The 14,301-nt window shown below is 48.4% G+C and overlaps 1 long non-coding RNA gene across 1 annotated transcript in view; it reads right to left on the reverse strand.

Moving 5' to 3' along the window:
- LOC140425781 (uncharacterized) overlaps positions 1-13,878 on the reverse strand; it is a 78,864-nt gene extending 64,986 nt beyond the window's left edge. Inside the window, exon 1 of the long non-coding RNA XR_011947999.1 lies at positions 13,771-13,878. This is a non-coding gene — a long non-coding RNA (uncharacterized lncRNA). The remainder of the gene's footprint in view (positions 1-13,770) is intronic.
- Positions 13,879-14,301: the final 423 nt, after the last annotated feature.

A 14,301-nucleotide genomic window follows, 5' to 3' on the forward strand; every position in this document is an offset into this window, starting at 1 on the left:
GTAATTAATGCCCAGATAGGGGAAAATTCAGGAGTGTGCCAATCATGTGTGCAGGTAAGGAACACACCACCGTTGTCCCCATTGCATCCATGTGGCCGAAAGGACCTTGGCAGCGGCATTGGCTGTCCATATGAGGGGCATGTGTTCATGGTCATCGTAGATGCAAACTCCAAGTGGCCTGAGGTGGTCCTGATGAAGTCAACAACCGTGGAACAAACCATTGAAAACTTCAATGAGGATGGACTTCCGGTGACGGCGGGCGGGAGGCGGCCGCACAATGGAGAGCTCCCGCTCGGGAACGGCATTTTCGGGGCTTTAAGCCCGGTCCCAGGGTCCACAGAGGTGGCAGAAGCAGGGAGAAGGCACGGAGGAGGCACTGTGAAGACACAGGAGGGAAAAAAACCCAAAGAAAAATGTCGAGGGTGAGCAAAAAAACGGCCGAAAAAAAACCAGCTGGAGGTCCGTTGGGGAGTGGAAAGGTCACCGCGGGGTCACCAGGAAAAATGGAGGCTGGAGCACCAGGGAAGGCCGCACTGCTTACGGCTGAAGAAATAACCAAGGTGATGGCTGCGGAATTTGAAAAGCAGTTGGCGCAGATTGCGAAATGCATGGAGACGGTGAGGAAGGAGATGAGGGAGGTTTTGAGTGTGCTGGTGGAGGAGGCGGTTTTCCCGGTGAGGACGGAGGTGGCGAGCGCAGTGGCGGAGGTGTGAGAGCAAGAGGAGGCGCTGAAGGAAGTGAAGGAGACGTTATTGCAGCACGGTGATCAACTTGCCTCGATGGGGAAAGAGATGCAGAAGGTGATGGATACTAACAAGGATCTGCGAGGAAAAATGGAAGACCTGGAAAATAGATCCAGGCGACGCAACTTGAAGATTGTGGGGCTGCCCGAAGGAGTTGAAGGACGGAAGCCGACTGAGTATTTTGCCGCAATGCTGGCAAAACTATTGGGGGAGGGGGAGGACCCCTCCCGATATGAACTGGATCGGGCTCATCGGTCGTGGAGGCCTGTACCAAAGGCGAGTGAGCCGCCAAGGGCAGTGACTCTGTGCTTCCGTAGGTACAGGGTGAAGGAGAAGGTCCTGAGTTAGGCCAAGCAGAAGCGGGTGGTGCAGTGGGCTGGAGCTGGTATACGTGTATACCAGGACTTTACGGTGGAGCTGGCAAGGAGGCGGGCTGCCTTCAACCGGGTGAAGAGGGCACTGTGCATTAGCAAGGTGCGGTGCGGCATTGTATATCCAGCGAAGCTGAGGGTGACTTACAAGCTCAGGGACTTTTATTTGGAACGGCAGAAGCAGCGGAGGAGTTTGCGAAAGCAGAAGGACTGTGGCAGAACTGACAAATTGAGGAATGGCCATGTGCCGATGTAACCTCATGACTGTATTTTCTTCTTTTTTGTATCACTGTGCGCGGGTGTAGAGATTAAAGGAGCCAAGGTATATATTTGGACAAGTGAAGGGACGGGACTTTCACTCGAAATGAGAGTTCTTTGGGGTGTAGGTGGATATGCGGGGTTTGTGCGCTAAAAGGGGATCTTTGGGCTTTCCTGGGGCCGGGCAAGTGGGAAAGGGACCCGGGCGGGGGCCTCCACGCTGGCCGGTTTGTGCCGGCCAGTGAACGGGAGTGAGGTGAGGGGAGGGGCTGCGGCCATCGTAGCCTGGCAGAACAGGGTCCGAGTGGTCTAGCCGGGGTGGAAAGTTGGGGGGGAAGGAACCGAGGGTGGGGGGAGGAGTTTTACAAGAGGCAGTGGACGGGAGGAGCTGGAGACCTGGGGTGGGGGGGGTGGGAGCTGTGTAAGATTAAGGGTGACTACGGGTAATCCCTGATTCCTTTTTGTCATTTGTTTATGTAAACATGCGGGTTGAGGTTTGGGGGTTGGTGGGTAGATGGGATCATTGTTATTATGGGGACTGACATATCTTGCTGATTATTGTTTATTGTTGATGGATGTAAATGTGGGAGAAAATGTGAAAATGGAGGAGAATAAAAAATTTTTAAAAATAAAATAAAACTTCAATGAGATTTTTGCCAGATTTGGGAAACCAGAACAAATCATGAGTGACAACAGTGCACAGTTCACAGTCAGGAGTTTGAGGACTATTTCAAGATGAGTGGTATCCACATAAAATCAACACCTTACCACCTATCCACAAATAGTTTCACTGAAATGTTTGTCCAGTATTTGAAGCATGCACTTCAAACTTCTAAGGTCCAAGGTTCATTACATCGCCTCTTAAACAGTTTCTTGGTGATATATTGCAATACCACCCATGCGACTACACAGAGATCCCCAGGCTTATTACTGATAAAGAAGAAGTTGAGAACTACATTTGATCTATTCTTACCACAGGAGACGTCCAAGAGAGTCAAACGCAATCAGCAGTTGTAGATGCTGAGGAGAAGGTAATTTGAGAAGACACTTGCTTAAGCAAAGAGAGCAAGTGTTGGCGTACAGCTATACCACTGGTTAGAAGTACGTTCCTGCAACTGTATTGGCTCAAACTGGCCCAATCGCCTATCGAGCACAAACTGAAGATGAGTTAGTGTGGAGACGACACAAAGATCAGTTGTTATCTGCGTGTATCAATGTGACAGTACCGTGTATACCAGAACTATCGCAAGAGGAAACACCATCCAGACAACCAGATCATGAGATTATGACTTTTGGTCAATCCGCTGAAGCAGAGAATGGTGAAAAGTCCCATGCTGCTCCTAGCCTTCCTTCTGCAAGAGAGACTGTGACGCCTTCCAGGATAGAGAAATCCACAGAAGAAGCTGAGAGACCATCTAAGGTCAAGAACAGCCAAATCACTGAAGTGCACTGGCAACCATTTTGGAATATACGTCCACCAGATCGTCTTTCCTATTAGCACCGTGCAATAATTTAATACCTGCCCTTGTATATATGTTTTAATGACTGTGTAAAAATATTATAGTTATTTGTTGGGCTGCACCTTAGATGTAAAGGTGGAGGGATGTTATATATGTGGGTTGGTGTTGTGTTGTTGCATGGTCACTGTGCTGCTATACATCACTGTAAGTACACAAAGGGTTAATGTACATGCACTACACCTATCTAGACACTAGAGGGAGTACCAGAGACATGACACACAGACAGTCAACCAATAGGTCAGTAAGATAGGATACAACCAATGGGCAGACACAATACACACAGAAGTGACACTACCACAGGAGGGCATTACACCAACCCATACAAAAGGACACAGCACACATGCTCAGTCTCTTTCCAGTAGAGACACTCAGTGAGTACAGACACAGGGTTGATTGAACATCACACCCACCACGTGGATTGTAGGAGACTGGTTCATCAGTCTGAGTAGCTATAGCAGGATTAACAGTAGCATTGAATCCAAGTAGGAGAATTGTTAATAGTTTAATAAACGTGTTAAAGCTATCTCCAAGTCTGAACCTTCCTTTGTCAGAGTGCACATCAAGGAAGCAGCTTATGCTACGACAAGAGCATAACAAAACATGGTACTCTGGAGTGGCTGTTAAATCCATATAGTTGCAACTGAGCAAACAGTGACAACCAGCAACAGCAGCCAGGCAAGATGATGTTCAGGATTCCAGTTCCACAGCAGCTCAGGTACGAAGGCAATCTCAGTGAAAACTGGCATTGGTTCAAGCAGAGATTCGCGATCAACCTGGTAGCGTCAGACTTTAGATGGCGTGGCGGATGCAGAGAAAATAAAGCTTCTACTTACCATCACGGTTCCAGAAGCAGCTGAAATCTTCCAGACCTTCAAATGCTCAAAGGGGCAAAACAAGAGCTACTTCCAGGCAGTCCTGGACAAGTTCCAAGAATTCTGCGAGGAACATACAAGAAGAAAAGGTAAAAGAGGCGTCAAAACTCACCATGAGGTAGGCTTGCAGCACCGAATGGCAGTTTTGAATTGCAGCCATCTTGGAAAAGTTGCTGCACATGCGCAGTTGCGTGAAGAGCGCACAGAACGGGAATGTCCGTTTGCGCATGTGAGAGAAGCCACGCATGCGCAATTGCGAAAAAGGCCCGAAGTAAAGGAATGGCGATATGCGCATGCGCAATTGCTTCCTACGCACTACGTCACACGCTTCGTGATGTCAGAGGCCCCGGACCACGCCCACTTAAAGGGAAAATGTCCCCAAAAAATAATTTAAAATTTCAAAGCCTCAAAACTAGATTCTTTCACCTGGAACGACAGCGCCAAGCCTGAACTTCGACCAGCAGCTGAAAGTAACCTCCACAGAACCCTGCAACAAGCAGTTAGCACCGCCCAAAGAAATGATACAGTCCTTGAAGACTATGACTCAGACCTTGAATCCTTCTTTGGACATCGCAAGCCCAATGCCAGCTCCAACACAAAAGGTGATGGTATGGTCCTAGAAGACTACGACTCAGAAGATAATTTCATCATTGGGGATGGCGACCCCAGTACCAAATCCGAACCGCAACAAGATGTGTTCTACAGTGAAGAACCCGACACAGACACGGATGTGTTCTTCGGATTTGAGGATCTTCAGCCCAGCATATATGACATCCCGACTCGTGAGTGCAGGATTATGCTGCGGCCTGACACCAAGAGACAGAGAGCGGTACAAGCCCACAGAGAGCGGCCTGCTGCCACACAGAGAGTGGTCCACGCACCGCGAAGGGTTCCCAACTCCACACAGAAAGCGATTAAAGACTCCGCAGCGAGACGACGCACGTCTCCACACAAGAAGTGACTCCAGTGACACAAGCCTCCACAGCGAGCTCTTGGCAGACTCCACGACAGAAGCAACGCAAGGCTTCAGAGCGCAGTCCTTGCATGAACAAGAAGTGACTCGAGTGACACAAGCCTCCACAATGAGCTCGTAGACAGACTTCATGATAGAAGCAACGCAAGACTCCAAAGCACAGTCCTTGCATGAACAAGACCATGCGGGTCTAGCAACCTCCTCTGAGCAACCAGCAAGAAGACTATGACAGTCTACCACGCTCACGTGAACTACAAAGTGACTATGACAGTCCACCCAGATTGTTTGAGCCACCAGAAGAAGACTCTGACAGTCTACCCAGCTCAAGTGAACGACAAGAAGACACGGAGGCTCCACCCACTGTATGTACGACAAGTGACGATGGCATCCCACTTCCCATACCAGATGTGCAATGTGACAGACCTCAGCTAGTGTGTACAGAGGCACTCGACAATCACAGTGAGACCACTGGTGACTCCGGTGACACCACGTTACTTCAAACCTCACTCACTCGATCCTCTCCGCAAGCGAATGCATTCCTGACTGTTTTGACTCCAGACGGGGAGCATCACGAAACTTCAGAAGATGCAAGTGAACCTGAAATGACTCCGGATGGGGAGCATCAAGAAATCCCAGCTGACTCAGGTGAACCTGCAGTGACTCCGGACGGGGAGCGTCAAGAAACCAAAGCTGATTCAGGTGAACCAGAAAGGGCTCCAGACGGGGAGCATCGACAAGCCAAAGCTGACTCAGGTGAAACAGACCAGACTCCAGACGGGGAGCATCGACAAGCCAAAGCTGATTCAAGTAAGCCAGACATGGCTCCAGACGGGGAGCGCTGCAAACTCAGTGACGGCAGATGCCACAAAGGACGCTGACACGAGTAACTGTGTGAAGGACTCGTATTACACATAGAGTGTGGTCCTTGAGCGCAGCAAACACGGCAACAAAACCAACCACAACAACAACAACATCAAGGCCATAGCAAGAAGCGTACCAAAGGCAACAACGTCGACAACAAGCACGACAAAAACAACACCAATGGAACTACAACTGGTACGACATGGTACAACTCTGCAAATGAGGGACACTGTTACTGCTCAGCTCAGTACAATGACATGCCATGGCAGGACGATGCATCTTACCAATTCACCTTTGCTGCACTACCAACAGGCAACCTGGCTTTCAGGACAGATGACATCAAGAATTACCACCACAAGCATCGAAAAAAAAAAGAGTCCAAATCCAACAACAAAGTGATTTGACCACTTCTTGGTTCCTTCAGCACAGGGACACTGATGGCGTTTACAATGCAATGCCACCATCAACATCACCAACTCACCAACCCAGCAAGAAAACCACTCAACCACAATAATTAATGAACTTTGGACTCATGCATATGATTTGGACTTATTGTTTAATGATCACTGTTATCATAACTTGTACAGAGCATCACTTATCTACCTGTTTTTGTTCAATTTTCTTTAACACTGTACAGAAAATATGTAACACGAGAAAAGGGGGGAATGTGGTGATATACATCACTGTATGTACACAAAGGGTTAATGAACATACACTGCACCTAGCTAGACATTATAGGGAGCACCAGAGACATGACAACCAGACAGTCAACCAATAGGTCAGGAAGATAGGACACGACCAATGGGCAGTCACGATACACACAGAGGTGACACTACCACAGGAGGGCATTACACCAACCCATATCTAAGGACACAGCACACATGCTCAGTCTCTTTCCAGTGGAAACTCTCAGTGAGTACAGACACAGGGTTGATTGAACATCACACCCACCACGTGGATTGTAGCAGACTGGTTTGTCAGTCTGAGTAGCTATAGCAGGATTAACAGTAGCGTTGAATCCAAGTAGGAGAATTGTTAATAGTTTAATAAATGTGTTAAAGCTATCTCCTTCCTTTGTCAGAGTGCACATCAAGGAAGCAGTTTATGTTACGTCAAGAGCATAACAAAACAGTCACTTTAAGAGTTTAGTCACGTGATAGTCCCTGACATCATTGGCTATTTCACGGGCTTTGTGTCAGTCTGGACTAAGCCTTTGTACGGGTCACAACCATCCAATAAACCTCTGTGGATTATTATGTTCAGCCCACATGCTTTTGTCCTGCAAGTACAATACACAACAGACTGCTTCCCGGTCTGGGAGGCCAATGGGTCAGGGAGGTGCTGTTGTTAAATTGAAGGAACATCAACCTGACTGTGTTTCTCACTCTCTCTCTCATCCCTTGCAGCTTACCGAGTGATATCGGTATGGAGCCAGTGGAACTGGCTATATTTCCCATCACAACACTGGAGGAGCACAGACTCCAGCAGTAATGAGCAGCGGCAGCACCCAGGAAAATCCAGCTCGGCAAGACCAGCAGACTGCAGGATAGGCTGAAGGGCCAGAGACCACAACAGTTTAACAGGGTCACAAAGGTGCAGAAGGAGTGAGTGTACAGGAGTGAGTGTCTGCCACAGGGGCAGGGGCGATTGAGCGCACTCATGTCACTCTGCGTGCCCTGTGGAATCAGGGAGTTCCCTTCGTCTTTGCTCTTTTTACAGCGAGTGTGCAAAACATTTACACCTTGGGCAATCGCAAATCCTTGAACCTTTTGAAGGTCATACCAGGTTGCAGAGATGGCTTGTAGGGGACAGTGGATATCCCCTGAGGGTTTGGCTGATGATGTCAGTGCGGAGGCCAGCAGCCGCAGAAGAGGTCTGATACGACAAGGTCACAGTGCCATCCGATCTGTGATAGAGCGGTGCATTTGTGCTTCTACTGCCGGTGGGGCCTTTCAGTAAATTCCCCAGAGAGACTCACACAATGCGGTTGTCTGCTATGCCCTACACACTAAGGAACTCACCAAGGCTCCGTAAGCAGCACCATACAATCCCACAACCACTATCAACCAGAAAGACAAGGACAGCAGATACAGGGAAACATCAACATCTTGGAGTTTCCTTCCAAGTTACCCATCACCCTGACTTCGAAATATATCACCATTCCTTCGTTGTCGCTGGGTCAAACTCCTGGAACTCCTTCCCTAACAGCACAGCGGGGGTACCTACACCACAGGGACTTCAGCGGTTCAAGAAGGCAGCTTACTAGCACCTTCTCAGGGGCAATTCGGGATGGGCAACAAATGCTGGCCTTGACACTGAAGCCCTCATCCCATAAAAATTAATAAGAAAATAAATAAATATATAAACCTGGCTCAGGAGCTGGGTGATGGCCTTACTAATGAACACCTGGAGGAGCGTCACATTTCCTCAGATGAAGTCCCTGGAGGGAGTTGAGGAACATGCTGATGTGGAGCCAGAAGATAGAGGCCAGATGGGGGTGAGAGTTTGCATGGACAGAATGGCTAGGGAAGCCCTCATCACTTCCCACTTCATGGGGCAGGAACTGCATGTTATCCGACAGCTCAACATGCCCCTTCCACCAAGTCTGTCATGACACCTCCAGGGCCATGGGATGAGGGTTGCAGAAACCTTAGTCATCAGATGCTGCGGTTGGGGAGTCCTTGAGTGCCTGCTGACCAGTGAATGCATGAGGGTGATGACGGCTCGCAGTGTGGAATGGTCTGTAATGCGGCCTGCTGCCTTCCATGCCCCGCTTCCTGAGTTGCCCTTGGCAGGCATCCTATGGAGGGTGGGGACCTGGAGGGCCCCGGCCTACTTTCTTGCGGCACTGGTGTTGCCACATCATCCTGTTCTGCCCACTGACCCTGAGTTGCGCTGGTATCAGGTAAGAGGGTTCAGGTGGGCTGGTCACTCCCAGAGTTTTCTGAGTAGAAGGCCCTGGGTGGTTCCTGATCCATCCAGGTGCTCATGGGTCGCTGGTTACTCAAAGGGATGGAGGGGAACTGGATCCAAAGAGAAAATGCTGGAAAATCTCAGCAGGTCTGGTAGCATCTGTAGGGAGAGAAAAGAGCTCACGTTTTGAGTCGAGTCCAGATGACCCTTCGTCAAAGCTATAATACAGAGAGAGTGGGAAGTATTTATAGGCACATACGGAAATCCTGTCAGAGAGAAGAGCAGTACTTCTTCATGGTAGGCATTTCTGAAAGAGAAGTGGCAATGAGTTAAACACTGGATAAAAGCAAATTACTGCGGATGCTGCAATCTGAAAACAAAGAGAAAATGCTGGAAAATCTCAGCTGGTCTGGCAGCCGTTAGCTCTTTTCTCTCCCTACAATTGCTGCCAGACCTGCTGAGACTTTCCAGCATTTTCTCTTTGGTTTCAGATTGCAGCATCCGCAGTGAGGGGCACTGGAGTTAGCTTCAGAAGTCTCAACATCATCTGGCGCTGCCAATCCTGTACGCCTGCCATTTTCTGCACCATGGTGTTGAATCCCTCATCGATGGTCCTCATCATGGACTGAGCCATGCTTTGGGGTTCTCCCATCATGCATCTGACATCTTGCCCCAGGCTTTCCATTGCGGCGCTACCTTTGCAGTGTTGGCCAGCCTGCCATGCATTGCTGGCACCATCTCCTGCAACAGGTTTTAGGACTCCTACATTCAGACTTGTAGTTGCAGGAGTGTCGCTGACAACCCCTCCTGGTATTGCCAGCTCTGCTTTTGAGCTCAAACAGCTAAAGGACAAATGTGTCCAGAGATATGGCACCAGCTGAGTCCAGGGTTCGAGCAGACCTACGACTTTCCGATCCCTAGGATGTTCCTTCTACCACCTGATGAGCATCAGAAGCTGTGTGATGCTCACCAAATAGTGGCCTGGAAACCTGTGTGCTAAATTTGCCGACTGACATGTGTGTCTCTGTGATGGTGGATGGCGCACGTGATAGCTATAATGCTTCATTTGTTTCCTTCTCCAAGATCTCCTCCGAGGTGCTGCCGAGGGTGGGTGGTGGACACCTCTGGCTGGCTGGCCAGACTCTTCAGTTGATGTGCCCTCAAGGCAAGGCACATGGCCTGGCCCAGGGTTTGGACTGCAAAGAACTCACTTGTGTCTGGTCATCTCAATGAAGGGGCAGTGGCACCTCATTTTTCTCTCACAGGCCCACCTCGCTCTCAGCGCAGTCCCGCTCCTCAAATGGAGTCAGGATCCTCAGCTTGGGCATACCACCATACTGTGGCCCGCCTTTCCTCCATAGCGGGAGGCCCATTCCTTGAATCAAGGAGCTGGCTTCCTTGCTGCCATCCTCCTGATCAGATCAAGTGCTGTGGAGTCACTTGAATGCAGCGCCTCCTTCATTGAAGTGGTCTGATGACCCCTGGCGAATCAGCCGCTTTGCGGATCATGCACGACATTTTCATGTGGGAAAAGACAATTTTTGGGTGCCTGAAGATTGCGATCCGGATTGCGCCACCAGGGCGGGTGGGAATTGCAACAGAATTTGTGCCTAAAATGACAATTATTCAGAGAATTCCACGCCAAAACTCACTCCCCACACCAAATAATACTCTGATAGTTATATTTGGTACATTGCTTTCTGCAGTAGGTTTCACTCTAACTGTGCTGAACCCACATGGTTGAATCAACCTGAGCAGGGGCAATTGTTTGCTCCTGTAATTTTATTGGACAGCAATCGTTAAGGTAAAACAGGAACGATAGTAAGCTACGATCAACAAGGATACTCACCGTGATGTGAATAATGTGGGGATAATAAACACAAAGATTGCCAAGTCATATTCTCTGGAAACGGAGAACTGAAATTGTCAGACTCCAAAGTGATAAAAGAAATAACAAAGCATGCAAAAACGATTTACCTTTTCTGCCTGCCTTTAAACACTCCGCAACAACCGCATTCCTGAGCATGCATCAATATGCTATGATGTCACATCATTGCCTCTCAAGAAAGGGCTAGTTCTCTGTTTTTATAGAGTTTAATATTAATTAGATAATGTGTGCTCTTGAATTTACTGAAGTGCTTTCTTGGATTGTCTCCAAGCACTAACAAGCAAATGAAATTAAGTGAAAAGGGTCAAATGTATTCAAAGCGTCATGTAAGTACTTTGGAGGCTAGTCATTATATAGGCCTCTGATCAACACAAACACTGTGTTCAGCCAGCCACTTCTGAATCTCTCGTTTCCCAATAATATCAAGCATCATTATGCTCATGTACTTGCTGCACTACAGAAGGACTGAAGGATCAGCCACAGTTGTTTATGTTTGGATTTCCAAATAGCTCAGAGAAGGGCAGAAAATGTTTGAAATTAAATTAAAATAAACAGCAACATAAAGGGACAGCATTACATTAAAATGATTATAAAGAAAACAAGCCAAATGCTGTGAAGAACATTTCAAAACAAAGACGCTCATCATCCATAAAGTAATTTGGCTAATGCCGTGCACTTATTTTGGCAAATTTAAGATAGAATTCTAAAATAAGGCAGATTTAACCAGATTTTCTGGAGGAGTTCATTGGATACATAGAGGTATATTTTAGCCTCCATAAATGATTGGGTTTGGGTCAGGTTGGAAGCAAAAATATTTTTAAAATTCAAACCTGAATCCAACCCACTTCAAACCTGGCCACAAATGGTCTTCATGCAGGTGGGTCAGTAGTGTTATGGCCTCCGGAGAGACCATTAACTTCAAGAAAGATATCTGAATTGATAGTGACTGACTGGAAGGATCACACAAGATTCTGGGCGGGATTCTCCGTTGGCCGATGGCAGAATCAGGAAACGCGATTGGGCGGAAAATTAAAATCGAGGTGGTGCCCTGCGCCAAAAGGAATGCCATGCTCTGGTCATTCGACAGCGGCGCCAATGCGTTCTATGTGGCACGATGGTGTGGACATGTGGTTTGTCCAGTAAAGGCTGCATATCATTAACGGGCCCGACCCGGCATTTTCAGGGCATTCCGCGATGCTCCACCAGGAGGATTACCAATGCCGTGGTTCACTTGTAGTATTGCAAATCGGAAAACAGGCATCATTGCTGCTCAGGGTGCGGGAGGGGGTACAAACAGGGTCCAACATTGCTAGTGTGCTGACAGTTGTGCCGCTGACCGGGAGGGCATCTGCCAGGGCCGGAGGGAGTAGCAGAGGGCAGCTAGGAGGTGAGACATGGCGTAGGGGTGGATGGGCACTGACCGCCATTGCTGCAGCCTGCAAGGCAGCCATGCGGCTACGCACGCTACTGACTGCCCACTGGGAACTTAGCGCCACGGGTCATATGGGTGCTCCCCAAGCCACCCGCCTAGGAACCCTCTGGCCTTGCCAACAAATCAACGGGATGGATGTTCTCCAGCACAACCAGTGCCATCGTCTTAGCTGGAATGAGGATCGGATGCATTGGAATTGTGTGAGTTCTACATGGCATTGGTGCTAATCCATTAACGGAACCTGAATCGCACCAGGACTGGCACCGCTTTTGTCCACAGAGAACATTCATAATTCAGTCCTGGCGTCAGCACTTATCTCTCAGATGGAGAATTCGCCTCTTCATATTTTAAGAATGAGCTGGAACAAACTAAAAGCAACATTGTCCAAACACGATTCAGCAAGCAACTTATACACTCAACTTATACAGAAATGTTCCTCATTTAACTTTTAAAATGACCAAAAATCCCCATCCATGGTTGTACTTCATTATGTCGCTTGACTAGACATTTCATTCTCCAGGAATTAGCCCACATTCATTCTCAGGGGCTGGTTTAGCACAGGGCTACATAGCTGTCTTTTAAAGCAGACCATGGCAGACCAGCAGCACGGCTTCAGTCCCCGTACCAGCCTCCCCGAACAGGTGCCGGAATGTGGCAACTAGGGGCTTTTCACAGTAACTTCATTTGAAGTCTACTTGTGACAATAAGCGATTTTCATTTCATTTTCATTTCAGCTCCCTGCCTTTTTCCGCAAAATAACTTCTGACCCCCAAACTAACTTTCAAAGTGAAGGGAACCCTGAAGATTCCCCCAGCAGAATCCAACCTTAGTTAAATCCTGACAAACGTCTCTTTAATCTCAGTCTGGGTTTAAACTCATTCTGCATGGTACACAATCGAGATTGACTGCCACTATCTCGCTGCTTTCACTTTTCTCATATTTTTTGCAGGCTGGCCTGTCTGTGCGGTTCAGGGATATTTAAGTGAAATCTTGTAACTACAATAGCTTGCTATGGACCCTTCCCCTCTCAAAGCCAATCTCTTTGGCAATGTGAATCTCATAGGCCTTGTAGCCAGGTATATATGTTAATTAACTGCCATCAAGACCCCTGACTCCATGCCATCTTCGAATTAAATACATAGTTCAAAATATAAGTTTTAAAAACCTGGGGTTGGATTCTTCGCACTCCGACGCCGAAATTGCATTCGGCGACGGGGCGGAGAATCCGTTTTGACGCCAATATCGGGGGCGGTGCTGGTTTTTGGATTCTCCAATATAGGAGTATGCTGCACCACATAGCCACGGCCTCAGGCCATTGCCTGAGGCCCGCCCCGCGATGCTCCGTCCCCGACCGGCCGAGTTCCCGACAGCATGGAACTCGTGTGGTCTCACCCATCGTGAACTCAGCGTGGCGGCTGCGGACTCAGTCTGACGCTGCCATAGTCGGGGAGGGCTGATCCGTGGCAGGGGGGGGCTTTATTTGAGGCTGGGGGCACTGTGGGTGGACAGTCCGGGGGGCGCGAATGGCCAAAGGAGGGCATTACTTTTGCGGTCCTGGTCCGAGGCTGAGTCCGCCACGAAGCATGGCGCGGCCGCTGCACGGCACCACCGTGCGCATGCGCGGCCACGGAAACGGAAACGCTCAGAGCCATATCAGCAGCTAGAGCTGCGAGCTCTACGCTGCCTCCCTGCTAGCCCCCAGCAAAACGGGTATTGGTGGCCTTTTTACGCCAGTTTTCCTGCAAGTCATTCTAAACGGCATTGACTTCATTGGGAATGAAGATCCTTGGAGCAGGGCTGGAACATTCCACTCATGGTCAGGCCCGCTGTGAAGATTAACGTGATGAGGCTTTACATGTATCAGGTGTGACAAGTTTTAATCGTGAACATTTTAATGTGACAGATTTTCATTCCCTCTCGCAACAGATAGTGACCTCACCAGTGCCCACTCAGTGTTGCTCATTCTTGTGGCTCTTCCATGGTCTTCTGCTACATCTAGGTGCACATCAGAGGTGGAGGCAGCCTGTTGCCTTCCGCGCCCTGAAGCCTTTGATGGCCTTGGCGGACATCCTCTGGAGGGCCGCCGAGCTCGGCCTGAGCTTCCTGTCCATCACACCCTGAAATAAGTATTCTAAAATATAATGACAAAAAGCAGGTGTTAGGACGTATCCAATAATCAGAGTTTACATGATAGATTTCCAATTTGGAAGATAGCATGACTAACATGCTAATGTGGCATTCCAAAAACTGTAAAAAAAAATAACAATATGATGTACCGCCATTGTTTGTTCACCTGTTTTAATATAAAATCCAGCAGCTTGATGGAGATAAACAATCAATAACAAACTTCTATTTAACTCTAACCACAATTAGGTAAAGCACTGACAACAATGGAACAATGTCCAAGTAAAAATCAATCATCTCTTTTTTGGTAACTGATTTCATCTTCATTGTCTGACAAAGATGTTGT

This window comes from Scyliorhinus torazame, chromosome 6 (genome assembly GCF_047496885.1).
Source record: "Scyliorhinus torazame isolate Kashiwa2021f chromosome 6, sScyTor2.1, whole genome shotgun sequence".
Classification (NCBI taxonomy): Eukaryota; Metazoa; Chordata; class Chondrichthyes; order Carcharhiniformes; family Scyliorhinidae; genus Scyliorhinus; species Scyliorhinus torazame.